General features: G+C 38.8%; 1 protein-coding gene and 2 pseudogenes across 2 annotated transcripts in view; 2 read left to right on the plus strand and 1 right to left on the minus strand.

The window, feature by feature from the left end:
• The window catches only part of LOC145470708 (uncharacterized), a 119,143-nt pseudogene that overhangs the window by 69,632 nt on the left and 33,489 nt on the right, over positions 1-16,022 (plus strand). The gene's annotated exons all lie outside the window — the stretch shown is intronic.
• Positions 1-16,022, plus strand: part of LOC145469189 (uncharacterized) — a 57,542-nt gene that overhangs the window by 10,705 nt on the left and 30,815 nt on the right. The window contains exons 8-11 of the mRNA XM_081452886.1: positions 15,038-15,110; positions 15,292-15,371; positions 15,628-15,700; positions 15,886-15,944. The gene's annotated coding sequence lies outside the window, so the exon portion shown is untranslated. The remainder of the gene's footprint in view (positions 1-15,037; positions 15,111-15,291; positions 15,372-15,627; positions 15,701-15,885; positions 15,945-16,022) is intronic.
• LOC145470725 (uncharacterized) lies at positions 1,630-12,826 on the minus strand (annotated as a pseudogene).

The raw sequence follows: 16,022 nt of genomic DNA on the forward strand, positions 1-16,022 counted from the left end.
GTGGCTATCAATAAAGTGTACAGCATTTATTTGCCAATCACTCATCCCTAAGGAAGAGCTAACCTTTTAAACGACCTCGTTCCCAGCAAAGGTGAGGGTGAAAACCACTGGCGAGTCCCAGAATAAGACTATAGCGAGCTTAAGCAACGACGACGACGACGCAGAGGACGACGCCTAGTAAAAAATGAATTTATATTTTACAAGCGAGATTCGCGATTGTCTAGATCTGTTCTGTACGCCGATGGCTCTAAAAACGTGTTTAAGCTAAATATGCAACGACGGCGTTCAATTGCAAATCGAAATACGAAAAATTAGCCGTCGTCGTCCACGTTCCGTAGATGACTCAGAACTTGGTCATTTCACGTTGTTGTTTTGCAGAGGACGGTGAAGAAATGTACAAAGAATTATAACGCAGGTGCAAAGCTATTGTTTTGCTCATTAAGCCTTTCGTTTGGTGACGTTCTCGTTGCTGTCGTCGTCGTGGTTTGCTTAAGCTCCCTTATGTACGGGAGGAGACGGGGTGGAGGAGGGGATGAAATTCTAGCACGATGCTTTCTTCAATCGACGTGAAGGGAGAGAAAGCGTATCGAGGCATGTGACGTCATAACCGTGCGTAGTCCCGGAAGCCTCTTAGGCGGAAGTGAGAACGGTGTCATAACAAGCACCATAAAAACCATTTATTTTACCGGGTAAAATAAATCTTCTTTTAGCCTTTTAGCCAGCCTTTGCAAACAAGCTGAAACTAGAAATTCGACTATAGCACACTACGTTAGGATATCCTAGAACAAAATAACTGTTTTTTGGCGCCAAAATGACGTTGCGGTAAGTTTTGCAGCCTTTTGTGGAATTCAGACAATTTGGCAGAAGTTAACATTAACATTTTTTCGGAAATTTGAAAGTTGCTTTATTGAAATTCAATATCAAGTGACGAGAAGACGTCATTTATTAAAACAAACAAACGAATCGGAACTTCGAAACCCTTAACCTTGCAATTGAAAAAAGTCGAAACTCCGAGAGAGCTTCGTATAAAAATCGAGACTGCGAGACGCACATAACCGCTAAAAAACAAGACTGCGAGACCCGTGAAATTCGACGTTTTTGAAGGACCATTCGCCACCCCTAACCAGGGACGGCGGAGCCGGGGTGGGGGCTCAAGCCCAACCCCCCCCCGCACCCTCCCCTCCACTTTTTACCACGACGACAGTTTATTTTGTTTTAGTATGAGGTACAAATGAAGAACTAAAGAGGAACAAAAAGAAAACGGAAAAAGTCTGGTTGACTACAGATTTACCAAGAATTTACAAAGCTACTACCTCGTACCAAATCTGTAGGAAGCTTTTTCATCTTTACATAGTTTTAACCTTTCCGCAGCGTGCACTTCCTTCCCACACACGGGGTGGCTTGTGTAAAAGCGCAGGTCAGTCAGTGCTAAGGCCGTGATATATCATGCAGGGCTGAGAAAGATGTATCAAGCTCACAATACCTTCAAAATATATTGCTGCAAATGCACTAAAAGTACCTGTCATTTTATAGTTCATCCATTAGGTTGATTTTCTTAAGAACTACACCATGGAGAACGTCAAAAATACCATTTCTGAGCCCCTAGATTTAAAATGGTTTTTTTTGGGGGGGGGGGGAAGGATGCCCCTAGACCCCTCTACAAAACTTGCGCCGGCACCGCTCGTTTTCAAGCCCCCCACCTCCCCCCACCCTCGCTTCCTTCAGTTGAAAAAAGACTCCGCCGTCCCTGTGAATTCATATCCTGCTGCATCAGCTGCAGTTGCTTTCTAGCATTTAAAAAGGTCTTCAGCAAAGCAAACTTTTTCCGATCTTCTGCGCGACTGAATTAAATTCGACGTTTGAATCTTTCATAGCTTTTTGTCATGCCACTGCCGGGACAAATTTATTTGAGTTCGGCACGGCAGAAGCACGACGTTTGGACTAGGTCGAATTCCAGCCGAGGTCAGATCGCGGGATAGACATCAAACAGTCTTACCCTATTTTTCAAGAAAACCTGCTTCCTTGGTCTAGCTGGATCACGTTAATAAAACCTCTTCGTTTCATTTAGTGCATCTAATTAATCCGTTTTCCATCAAGATCAAAGTCGACACACAATGGTTAAAAAATACTTTAAAAGACCAGTCTCCTTTCGAATATTTGCAGACTAATCGAGTGTGTATAGACGGTAAAGACAAACCCCTATATGCTTCTATTATAATCAAGTGTCTAAACCTCAATGATCGAGGAATTCCAATTGGAGCTAACTGAAAATATCTCTTACGTGACGCCAATCACGTAATACATGTTGCGTGTTTAATCTATGTAACTTTGAACTTATATTTTGGGCTTTTTCTATAGATTTTTTGTATCTTGGGTGAAATAATGAAACAATGTTGTAATAACGACATAGATCAACTATCTTTTTGTATATTTCCCACAAAGCAAGGCCCACAAATGGAAAAAACAGACTATGGTGCTCGACAATAGAGTTCTTTGAACATACCGCATTATGCAAATTTGAGAAGAGACTGTCGCGAACTTTTGAATTTTACCTGTGTGAACCTCGATTGCCCAGAAATTTTTTTCCATGTTATTATAGTACAAGCGACACTCTTTTGCACAGTACTTGTTTTAGTTCCATATCGGACATACCAAGATGCGTTTTAAGCCCGTAAAACTACGCAATTTTAGCCGTTTTCATAGGGGCTTGAAAAGGCAATTCTTCAACGGTCGATTGAATCCTTCAAAATGCTTGAAAAATTTCAAACTTCCTATTGTTAGATAGAAGAAAAGTAAAGCTCTTATGCTAAGTTTACCCCGAGTTCTAGTTTTGTAAATTGTTTCAATGCGACTACCGAAAACTTTGTCAATTTTCCAGATATTTTTTGCATATTTAATGAGGCAAAAAGCTATATTTTCGTTTTTTGCGAATTTCTCGAAGACTTTAAATTCTATGGAAATCAGAATAATATTTTCGAAAGTGGCTCTCCAAAAGCGTTCTTTAGGCAAAGTTTCAGGATTTTCTATTCTTCTAACCTGGCCAGCCACTCTCGATATCTCCAGTCAGTGACTCTTAAAGCTCAAGTTGCAACTGTTCCAGAACCCGCCGGCGCTTCTAGAGACTGAAAAATAGCGCATGCTCAGCAACATTCGTCTGGGGTAGGCTTCTTAATCTTTACTTAACGAAAAATTTTCATCGGGCAGGAAAAAACTGAAAATTTGTTCTAATGCCAGAAACTTAAAGAAACTTCAGATCATCCAGAGTTAATGTCAAGTCCTACAAGCAGTCTTGCATTCCTAACGTCAATTTTAAGGTTAATATTTTATGTAAAAATTACGCTCAAAGACTACAGTTGTAAACAAAAGATGACAAAAATGTGAGGAAGTAGGGTCGACTAGGCAAATTTGTCATCTGCTGCTAGGGGAATTTAATAGCCTTTTAGTTCAGAAAGGTTTTCAGTGAAATTTGAACTCCACATTGAAAGGACAAAGCATGATGATTCAAAGAAAACTTTTAAGTTTTTTCAAAGAAAACACTGCAAAAATTGATACTTTCACGCTAAAGTGACATTTCAAGCAAACAATGCAATAACGGTTGTTAGTCTTAGCTTGACACTATCACGGTTGGACTTATATGTTTCTTAAATTAAAATTTCTATTGTAAACCAAAATTTCCAGTTGTTCTCGCGCGATGAAATTTTCTGATTAAAGAAACCTACTCTAGACAAATGCAGCTGCACATGCGGCGCTGTTTTCATGTTCAATACCTGCAGGTACGTTTTGGTGACTGTAAACTGGGCTTCAATAATACTTTTTTCAATAATGTAATATTCAATAACTTTAAAATTAGGGCGGCTTTTTAGAACGCACAAAGCATCAGATCACTTTCGTGTCTTTTTAAGTTTTACAAACAAAACTTATTAAATCCCTTGATGGATTTTCAACCAACCTATTGCTTATTTTTATTTCAAAGGCCAATTTCTTAAATATTTCCGATTTCAGTATTTCAAAGAGGCAAGTCGTTTGTTAGTAGGAAAATAGTTATTTCAGATAACCAGTAGCGATACATATACGTAATAAGTAAAAGCTATAAACAAGAGTCTTTTGTAGATCTATGTAAATATTCAACTACTTTTTTCAAATAGTAGCTTTCATTTCAGTAATCATTAAGGCTAATGTTGGTACAGGAAAATTACGATCAACGAGCACAGATGTTAACAAAAGGCCTTGATTTAGGGTGCACCAGGCAAGTTTGTCATCTGTTTCTAAAGAAATCATTGTTTCGCTTCGGAAATCAGCTCTTTTTTGATTATAATTGAGCTCCAAGACGACGAAACGCGACCATTGAAACAGCTTAACATATAACGAAAAGGAAGGTTGTCAAATTGTAGTTACATTTGAAGCTAATACGATAATTATTGTACCAATATTGGTATTAAAATATTGCCTAATTATCGTTTATTGTTCCTAAAGTCACTCCTCTAACTATTCTTCCGACCCGATATAGTCCAAATCTTCTCAGCAGTTTAGTTTCCTGTGGAGAACTGAATCCAGTCTGTTGCTTTGCCTTGATTTAAGAAGGCCTAATAATGTAATTGTTGAATACGAAATTGATAGCTGTAAATTTGAAAAGTCATATTATTGAAGCTCAAGTTGCAATGCCCATACCTGCCAGCACTTGTAGAGTCTGAGAAACAGCGCATGCCAACCTACATTTATCTGGGGTAGGTTTCTTAATATTTACTTAACGAAAGATTTTCATCGAGCGGGAAAAACTGATTTTTTTTCCTTGAACAAGAAACTTCAGACTATCCAGAATTAATGTCAAGTCTTACAAGCAGCCTTGCATCCTTAACGTAAATTTGAGGGTTAATGTTGTGTGTAAAAATTGCACTCAAAGATTACAGTTTTCACTAAAAAAGTTAACGTTAAAAAGCAACGACGTTTCGACCGTTTGACGGTCATTTTTAAGTTAGAAAGTAAAATTTTTGCATGCGCCCAAATATATACAATCGATTATAAGAATGGTAATGAGACACTGACTAAAACTCTAAAATATTTACATAGAAATAACACAAGAAAATTGCGGCATGAGTAATAAAAGGTTAAGGCGATAGAAGCGATTTAAAAGAAAAAATGAAATAATAAAGTAAATAGCTTCGCGCGGATCGAGTCACTCTGTTTGTTCAATTTTGGTTGAAGTTTAGGAATAAAAAGCATTTCAAAAATCAAACAGTCGAGTTTACTCTGACATCTTTTCAAAATCCCGAAATTGCTTCCAATGTTCTCTGGATCCTTTCCGTGCTCATCCTTTACATGGCTGCCGATTGTTGAGCACTTATGTTCCTCCACACGTTGATGTAGGTGTCGACTAATGAAGCCGACATAGTCTGCATCGCACAGACCACACTTGTAATAATTAACAACGTTTTGTTGATTCACAATTGGAGGTTTATGGTCCTTTGGTTTGAATTGCCGTTTGATCTTCTGACTTGTGTAAACAGGCTGGACAACGGCATCAATCTTTCGGCTGAGATCACCGAGTTGGTGTCTTACCGCATTCGCCGATTTGTGGTATTTGAACGGTAAGACAATTTTGATGGGAGCATCTTGTTCATCGGATACTTGTTGTTTAAAACACACATTCTCAGTAAATTTCATTTCAATAAAATGTCTGATGGTGTTGTCTACGAGGGTTTTGGGATAATGTAGGCGAGCAAAAAACATTGTAAGACGTTCACATTCTTGATGGAAGAACTGCCAATTCGAGGAGAGTTTGAACGCACGGTTTAACATTGTCTTCAGTAGCGAATGTTTATACGTTACGTCAACGTGGCTTTGGTAATGCAGTAAAAGCCCAGTATCGGTCGGTTTCACGTAGACTTTCGTATCTAGTCGGGGACCATTTCCGATAATCACCATTCCAAGAAAGGGAAGCTTGCCGTTGTCTTCGAGTTCCATTGTGAAGCTGAGTGAGGGGTGGATTTCATTCATTCAGAGACCATTGGAAGCAATTTTGGGATTTTGAAAAAATGTCAGAGTAAACTCGACTGTTTGATTTTTGAAATGCTTTTTATTCGTAAATTTCAACCAAAATTGAACAGAGTGACTCAATCCGCGCGAAGCTATTTCTTAATTATTTCATTTTTTTTTTGATCGTTTCTATCGCCTTAACGTTTTATTACTCATGCCGCAATTTTCTTGTATTATTTCTATGTAAATATTTTAGAGTTTTTGTCAGTGTCTCATTAGCATTTTTATAATCGATTGTATATATTTGGGCGCATGCAAAAAGTTCACTTTTTAACTTGAAAATGACCGTCGAACGGTCGAAACGTCGTTGCTTTTAAACGTTAACTTTTTTAGTGAAATCCGTTTCTAAAAATTTCTTGATTCCAAGATTACAGTTGCAAACAAAAGAACACAAAAAATGTGAGGAAGTAGGGTCGACTAGGCGAGTTTGTCATCTGCTCTTAGGGGAATTTAATAGCCTTTTATTCCAGAAATGCTTTCAGTGAAAATTGAACTCCAAGTTAAAAGAACAAAGCATGACGATTCAAAGAAAACTTAAAACACTGCAAAACTGATTTTTTCACACTAAAGTAACATCTCAAGCGAACCTGTTATTAATACGCACAAATTGGTATCCAAATAACGCTTAGTTATCGCTCATTCTATTGTCTATAAGCTAAAAAGCTTATTCGAACGCAAACGTGCAAGCGGAAGATAAAAGAAGGCCGTGATTTAGAATTAGAAAAAACCTATTTATTCAATGAAATTTTAAAAAAGCTATAAAATTGACATTAGGAATGCAAAAATGGTTGTTAGTCTTAGCTTGACATTGTCACGGTTGGACTTATATGTTTCTTAAAATTTCTATCGTCAACCAAAATTTCCAGTTGTTCTCGCCGACGAAATTTTCTGATTAAAGAAGGTATCAAATGAATGTTGGTTAATCGATAAAAGTGCCGTTTTTTGTCACTGACTTGTATATTTTAGCAAGACGTTTCGGCTAACTCTTAAGCCTTCATCAGTTGAAAAACCGCTTGATGTTACGCGCGATTTAAAAACTTTTTAAAATTGAAAAGTTGCGCGTGCTGTATGCGCATTTTAAGTGCGTGCTAAGCACTTGTAGACTTCAGGGATGACTATGTGATCATTCCTAGCGTTCGGGTCTTTTACAGACATCCAAGCTTCTAGAAAAAGCCGCTGATAGTAATGTGCCTCATGTCCGACGACTTCAACGTTTTCAAAATCCATGTGATGATGGCATTCGTAAACATGGCACGCAATGTTGGTTAGTTAAATAAAATCTTTCTAGCCAGCGAACAACGGAGTGGTTCTTTGAAATAATCAGACCGGACACTATGAAATTGACCTTTGGAAAAAAACCAGTTTATGTTCAGTTTCCCTTGCAAATAGCTTCTGTGTTCGCAACAAGTTTGAAATAACCATTAACCTCGGGAACTTCTACATTTCGTTTACCAAGGAATTTAATAATGTTTACTTGAAGCAGTTCGAAAGACATAAATTGATCTTTGAAATTCTGTGCTCCAAGAGCGGCCCAAATTTCCTATAATTGTGAAATAGGAAATTGACAGCTGTAAGTAGGCCATTTCTGAGTTACCTTTTGCCTCTGTGTCAAAACGATGTCTTCGTGCGAAACCATTGATATGAAAATGAGTTTCTCTTACAGGTTCATTTTCCTCATTTTCATGCAAATCAAACTCGTTTTCATATGAAAGGCTTTGCACGAGTACTTGTTTCGATACAGAGACACATGGTAGCTCGAAATGGCCTATAGAAATAAAGTATTAGCCTGTGTAGCTGGCGGCTTCGGTGAGGTTTATCGGTTGCTTTCGCGGCGCAGAAGGAGCCGCGAAGGTGAGACCGTGATTCTTCTCGTGGCCTCGCCCTCGCCGCTCGTTCCGCGCCACGAAACCTCACCAAAAATCCCCAACAAGACCGCCAGCTTCGCAGCCTAAGAAAGTACTGGTAAAGGTCAGGTTACAACTACCAAGACTTATCTGCACCCGCAGAGGCCTTGCACGAATTCACTCCTTGTCAGTACAATAGGATGTACCGTCCTTTAGCAAGTTGAACAAACACCAACTAACGGACCCTGATTAAGTTATCTTGCTTTTATGTCAATAGCAGTTATTGCTATGTTGTATTTATGGAACATCGTATGGTATTTACACTTCAGTTTCTCTTTGTTTTGTGAAAATAGTGCTCAAAATGGTCCTGAACATTTTATAACCGTCGTTGTTTCTAGAGCAGTTTTATTTTTTCGGACAATGTATTGGCCTCACGCTTTTAACAGCCGTAAGAGCAGGCTCCGGTGGCTAGGAGTTTAATCTACAAATACAGCGGAGGCATCCGCTTAACATGGACATTTCGTTTTTATGAAATACTCTTATGTAGTCCTAAGATACCAAGATCCTGCATTCTAAACAAACGCGGCCTTTCTGCTTCTGCGATTCTGCGAGTAGCACATTCTCGACCCCAGGGCTTTTCTGCTTTTCTCGACAAGGCGAAGGCTCCGAGGTCGAGAACCCATTTACAGTCCACAGTTCTTGGCTCATAATTTGATTTTCTCCTAGTCGTTTTTTAACATTTTCTTTCAAAAGTCTTGCACATTTACGCTTCAAACTCTTACAAACCGCTTGGAAACGCGTTAAGCGCTGAGAACGCTTGTATAAATCAAGAATCTTCTATCTCAGCTAACAAAGATGTAACAATTTCTTAGCTACAGTAGAACCCCGCCTTATCGTGACCTCGTTATTACGGCCAATTATTTTTGTTCCAGCGAAAAAGCCCATACACTTTCTTGTAAGAGAACCCCGTGAACGCGATTATCCCGCTAGTACGGTCAGCGGTCACTTTCTGAAATCCCTACCTGTATAATCCTTTATAATTTTACTCCTTTAATATGGCCACTTGAAGCAAATACGTATTCAAAATTGACCAAACAAAACAACTATTGAGAAACAATATTAGGAAATACTCTCTTTTATTCAAAGCGCCTGTAACATGTCCTATCAATGACATCTTTCTACGGTTAATCTTGTATGTACTGATTGGGGTTTTAGTTTTTTGTCATCATATCTGCAACTCGGATTCTTTTTCAGATTTTTAGGGGAACAATTGTGATACATCTGTATATCCGACAAGACGTCACTTAAAACATACCAGTCGTGAAATTTGACGCCACCCCATCAACACGGTCACTTCGGCGAAATTTTCATGGGCCGTTGGTGACTGTACTAACGGGGTTCAACTGTACCAGTTCAAAATATCAGCCACCGTTATAACTGTTTTATTACTGGTCTTCACTGTCACACCATCAAAAAAGAATCGTAACCATGCTTTGGAATAATTAAAGTCAAGAATCTGGGATATCATAGACTGATATATAAACAACCTCGCCAATATTTAGGAAATGTTTCACCCAAATTTTAAGAGATCTGGTTAGACACGCCATGTCGGTGTCCCTCGGAGTAGCACAAATATGGCGGCCGTAGAATCCGGAGAGTACTCACAGAAAAGTTGGGTGGGGGTGTGCGGACTGCCTCCCAAAACCCTTACCCTATTTATGACCAAAATCTGCGATTTTCTCTACCCTATTTATGACTTGACAAAAAATTCGATACCCTATTTATGATCATTGCGGCGGACACAGTTTTCCTAAACATAATTTATGAAGAACTTTTGTTGATGGCTTATCGATAATGATGAAAAAGTAGTTTCTTCTTAGAAACATACCCAGTTCAAGACGAGTACAACAACGATACCTAATTTGAGACCAAAATGGCCAAAATCAATACCCTATTTATGACCAAAACGGCTGAAAAACCACACCCTTTGGGCCACACATACCACATACCTATAGAGCCCATAAAAGGGAGTACCCCCCTTCGGGCCGTAGAGTAACACGAAACGTCAGCCACTGAGTCTGCCAGCTAGTTTTGCTATAAAACGACAGCTTTTCATTACAGAGCTCCGATATATTGAAAATAATACTTCGTGTAATGTGAGGACTGTTCCGTTGACAAAAACTTTAAAAAAAAATGCTGGTTTTCAGTGTCACGCAATTCAAAATAGATCAAAATAAAAATCAAAACCGGTCTATAGATAAAGTCCAGAATCTGGAAAATGAAAGTAGGTAAATATGCAAAGACTCTCGCCAAAATTCGGGTCACAGCAATTTTTCTTATGCGAGATATGCGGAGAAACTTTTTACCCAAATTTATAGAGATTTGTATGGAGACGCCAGGCTGGTGCCCATCCGTATGGGCACCAACATGGCGGCCGGAAACCATCAGTTTTGTCACTGAGTTTTGCTACAAAAGCGTGAAATTATCCCTCTAGGAACTCTAAAACATTAAAATAGTACTTTTCCTAAGACATGAACTGTTCAGATAGCCAAGTTCCCCGAAATAAGTCACTTTTTTAACCATCATGACAGCTCTCTAGGCCGTCATGTAAATGCCGCGTCACGCAAGAGCTTAGAAATTCAAGCGTAGTGTACCACAAAACCAAGAACCCATTCGGAGCGAAAATTTGTATGAATATTAGTTTTCAGCTGTTCTTATACATCATTTAAGTAAAATCTCAGGAAGATCAGTAGTTTTGTAGTTCGAATTTTGGTGACGTCATGTGAAAACCAGCTATAGTAAGTCATCCCTTGACTTAGGCGACAGCTTTCTCTGGCCGCCATTTTAGGGCCTGTTTACAAGGAGGGCCGGCCGAGGGAGGGTTACCCTAGCAAGTGGGTTAACCCTAGCTGGAGGGCAAAATATATCCCGGGTTTACAAGCAAAATTTTACGGGTAGGGTTACCCTACAACCCGGGACAATTTTATGCGCGGTTACACTCAAAGGGTCTGGAAATAATTAGAAAGTTAATCCGGGTAGGCGGGTTAACCCTACCTGGAGTGTTTACAAGGTAAGAAGTTAACACGCCTGCCAGGGTAACCCTTAGCTGCCTTGTAAGCGCGATGAAGAAAAAAAGGGGAAATGTGTGAGTGCTAGGGTGACCCACCTTCTAGGGTAACCCTCGCTCCTTGTAAACATGTCCTTAATGTCGCGCGACTCAAAAACCTGTAAATTCCAATATGCTCTATTTGCTCCAAAGACATTAAAAAGCCTTGTCGAGATACAACTCCGCAAGACACCAAGTTCTGATCTCATAGGGTCTTACATCTGATAGCCTGCGAACAGGCTCCCGGTGAGCCCGAACGAAGCGAGGGAGCCTGTAGACATTCTATTGATGTTCTGTGATGCCAGTTCCTGGTATCATGATATGATTGGTTAAATCGCTGATTGTTGACATCTTTGAGATGAATATTTGACAGATTTTTGTAAACTGCGGTTGACCGCCCTGCACGACTACTGTACTACGGTGGATAACAATTGTGCATTTGCCGTTCTCTTTTTAATTTCGGTCTCTCGACCTTTCAGTATTTCACAAGTGATTCTAAAGGGTACTTTATGCCCTGTTATGAGGAGGAATTTTAAGTAGAGTGGAGCCGTTTGGCTATGCTGTAGCAAATTCTTTTAGAGGTTGGAATCTACATGTCGTTTCGCAGAATTTGACACCTCTATCATGTGGTTATAATTTCTTTAGGCTCTTGACAAAGTTTGAAATATTCCGTGAACATGTTGCTTACTTGCACTCTATATTAAGACGCCGAGCCGGGCTATTTGATTAGGTCGATTTATAGAACTGTTTGCCAGTACAGAAAACGTAGCTTCTTGACAGGTCTAACTACCGCATTGACTGATTTGTTACAGGCTAATCACCAAGAGCGGACAAGCACATCAAAAACAAAGTCTACAGGCTCCCACGTTCCGCCCTGATCGTTTCACTTTCCAAATTCTTCAGTTCCGCGCTCGCCGAATGTTTTTTTCCGCCCTCGCCGGGAGCCTGTTCGCAGGCTATATATCTGATGCAACTAAAACCTCAGAAGAAAAGATATTTTTTATTTGGAATATGACAAAAAGATGAAAACCCGTAATACACTGTAAACGTCGAACATTCAATCTGTTCGCGAATGCCCTCCGACCGAATTCACGATAACACGAATGAAGATCCAAACGGTTTTGTTCCAGACAAGATTCTCCTTCAGTCTCTATATATAGTATACACTGTCACGCAGTAACAAAAATTCAACAAAAAATGGAGTCGAGAAAATGGATCTTATAGAAGATAAATAAAGAAGACACCTCTCCACGCTTTACGTCTGTGGTCTAGGGTCTGTGGCAACCGGAAAACAGCGTAACTATTTGAAAATTACTTTCGATATCTGGACGAGGGATTATCTGCACTGGACAAGCATATATTTACATGAACATTTTTCCTATTTACTGGCTAAATATCGTGACATGCACCGCCGCATTACTCTGAAACTCTAACTGCACTGGTTTCCAAAAGGACGCTAACGCGCTGAAAAGTTGTCAACATATGTACATTTCGCACCTCTTATGCCTGATGAGGATATAAACTCTGGTGGTTCTTTAGTTTTGATCAAGACACGTGAAAACCATCCATAGGTAACTGGGAAAACTACCAAAGTATGTCGTACAAAGGTCACAGTGAAAATCAAAATTGAAACAATCTGTCAGTCAATTTTTGTTGCTGCTATGTTACGCAATCAGGCTACTGATTACTGCAAAAACTTGGAACGTGTCCATTATAGAGTCGAACTTAAATTATTATCGCGAGTTCTACGCTCTTGTTCAGAATATCTCTTATCAAAATGTTAACGTCCTTTGATTACCAAGAAGAACACATTTAAATTGTCCCTCTTGGACTTCTGCAATGAATTCACTTGGTTCTTTGCATGAGTGATCAGTTTAAAAATTCTCTAGACCTGTACAGTTGACTTCTCTGAAATGCGTCGTGAGAAATAAGATGTTGATCTGACAATAAAGTGAACTGCTGAAGTGGTTGCCACAAGGATACATCGAGCGCTTTACTAAAGACCGTGATTTAGTTTTTACTTTTTTCTTCAACCCTACTTTTTTGCTACTAGTAACTTTTAGGATCACTGATAAAGCAGTGAAACACAAGTCGCTTTGGCTTTAACACGAGGAAGGGATTCATAACAAAAAGCTAAATATAGTGATGGTCACTTTATATGTTGACCTGTTTGTTGATCTAAGTATTCTAATGACGACAAGTTATGCAAACTGGAGACTTCGGAATGTAAGCCGATCAAATAACGCTTCACAGAGCACATTCTTTTAAATTTTCAGTCAATTTACAATTTGGATTCACGGCATTAAGAACGAAGTGAACTTCAGAATTTTTGGGATGGTCTTAGATTCTACGAAACAGGACAATTGTAAGTACAATACATACATACATGTCCCTTTATCATTGCATAAATTGCATTTTTTTGTCTTAGCACATTTAGGTCTAAGAAAATACGAATTAAAACAAACGTAGCAAGGAAAATGCCAAGGTTTACGAACTCGAGAAGATCTCGTGTGTCTTTGCAATCAAAACGAGAAATTCCGGCGCAGTCTTTGAATTCTCAGTGCCGTATAGAAGATCGATTTCTCTGTCGAAAAAGATCTGTCTAAGAAAATTGCCAGTCGTAGGTTCTAGTCGCTGCAAAACTTCTCATTATGCAAGCTCGCACTTTTTAACTGTAGGGCAATGGACATTTGATGATTTCCCGTAGCGAACAAACCGGCGAAGAAAACTCCGGCATTATAACTTGCTCAACAAGTTTTTTAGTAAAAAAGCAATGGATTGAATTACGAATGGTTGTAATTACTGTAGTTAGTTTTGGTTCTGCCCTGATGTGACACGCAAATTCTCCTTACTGGTGTATATGTATTTCTTATAGTACGAACTGGGAGAATTTGTTTCAGTAACAAAATAATTGCGTCAATGGCAATTCCTTATTTCAACCGACCTGCTCACCTAATTTTGCATTGTTGTTGTAAGGAGAGATTAGATCTGATCAATGTAAGGCACCCAACAAAACGAAAATAGGTAAATTAATTGTCGGTAAGTGCAAAACAGAAAGTTTGCAATTTTTATGAAGCAAGGGCCGGAAATCGACATTCTTGAAATGGTGTTGTTTTTTTGGGGCGTATTAATAAAGCCACATAAAGCAATGAAAATCCAATTAAAAATATAGAAAGGGGAGAAAATATAAGGGAAATCGGTTCTTGTGACGGAATGTTAAATTTAATCAAGGCAAATGCTAGAAGATTTCTTCATTCTAGTTCAAATTGACCCCTTATTATGTTTATGTCTTGTGGTCACCTCGTGATTTCTAAGCCATCATTGTCAATATGAGCGGAGATCAGATAACCCGTGGCTCGCACATTTTTACTTTCATTTTCTATTACTGAACTTATAATATGTAAGAGAGTGCGTGTTTTAGAATTGTTACTTCTTACTGAAACATTACATTTTCTGAGTCAATTTCATTTTGTCAATGTGATTTGCACTGTGATCTTAAAAAATGCAAAATATGCTTATAGAGTAGACGCGAATGCCGCCGCTATCTCGAGTCCGGTCTATGAACTACACAGCGACAACACACAAACTTAGAGTTGAAGGTAAATCTGTTTCAGGAAATTCAATTGGCATCGAATGATACACTGTAAGTGTTTGAAACACGTAAGGTAATCACTGCGGCAAATCACTTTTCTATATAAACAGAACAGAGAAACGACTGTCACAGCGTTACTAAGGGGAAAAGTACCAGTCGTGGACAACTTCAATGAGAAATTAAGACCACCCGTCCCTCCATTTCAATGAGAAAAAAACGGCGCATTTTAGGTTTAGCTCCGCCTCATCGTTGATTTTTGATTCGGGGAGAGGAGTGGTTTTATTCATTTTATTCTGACTAAGACAGTAGTATGAAGAGCGTGTTACTCTTAGTTCAATACTGCTTTATCAGCACTTTCCGTTTCCTTCGTAGTTTCCGATTCGTAGTAATATAGATATACACCAGTAAGGAGAATTTGTGTTACATCAGGCCAAACATTGAAAATTTTTGATTTATTCGCAGGTGTTTGGTAAAGAAAGCAAAGAAGGACGTGGCGATTCGTTTGGAGTGCTGACTTGAGCCGAAACATCAGAAGGTAGACACTTTTTTATTTGTTTAACAATGTGGTAACAGATTTACGTTTCGATTTCCTGAATAAATAGTTCGTCTGATGTTTGTTGTTAACACTGTAAAACGTCTAAGGAAGAATCTACTTCTCCAAAGTGTCATTTAGGAAGGTTGTATTAACGTCAATGTTCATTGGATTGTTATTGCAGATTTTGGTAATTTGAAGAAACAACAGGACAAAAAATCAGGAAAACCACATAAACAGCTACGATATCAGAATCTGTGCCAGGTATTTTGTACATTTGTTGTTTATAGGCATTTTAATCCTACTACTTTGCTTTCGCGCACTCATGTCTCGCTGGCTGGCTTGTTTTGGGTTTAGCGCCAGTTCATCATCGATTCGGGGGCAGGGGTAGTTTTATTTCGTATTTTATTCCGACGAAGATTGTAGTGATAAAGAGCGTGTTACTCTCAGTTAAATATTGCTTCATCAGCACTTTCCGTTTCCATCGATATGTCGTTGAAGCTTTCTGATTTATTTGCAGGTGTTTGGTAAAGAAGAGGAAGGAGGAAGTGGCGATTCCTTTGTGATACTGATTTGAGACAAAACATCAGAAGGTAGAAACGTTTTTATTTGTTTAACAATGTGGTAGCATATTCACATTTCGATTGCTGAATAAATAGTTCGTGACCTCTTATGTTTGTTGTTAACACTGTAAAAAGTTTAAGGAAAAATCTACTTCTCCAAAGTGTCATTTAGGAAGGTTGTGTTAACGTCAATTTTAATTGGATTGTTATTGCAGATTTTGATCATTTGAAGAAACCACAGGACAACAAATCAGCAAAACCAAGTCTGTTCCAGGTATTACGCACATTTGTTGTTTAGAGGCATTTTAATTCTACTACTTTGCGGCTTTCGCGCTCTCAAGTCTCACTGGCT

Source organism: Orbicella franksi, chromosome 15, assembly GCF_964199315.1.
Source record: "Orbicella franksi chromosome 15, jaOrbFran1.1, whole genome shotgun sequence".
NCBI classification, from domain to species: domain Eukaryota; kingdom Metazoa; phylum Cnidaria; class Anthozoa; order Scleractinia; family Merulinidae; genus Orbicella; species Orbicella franksi.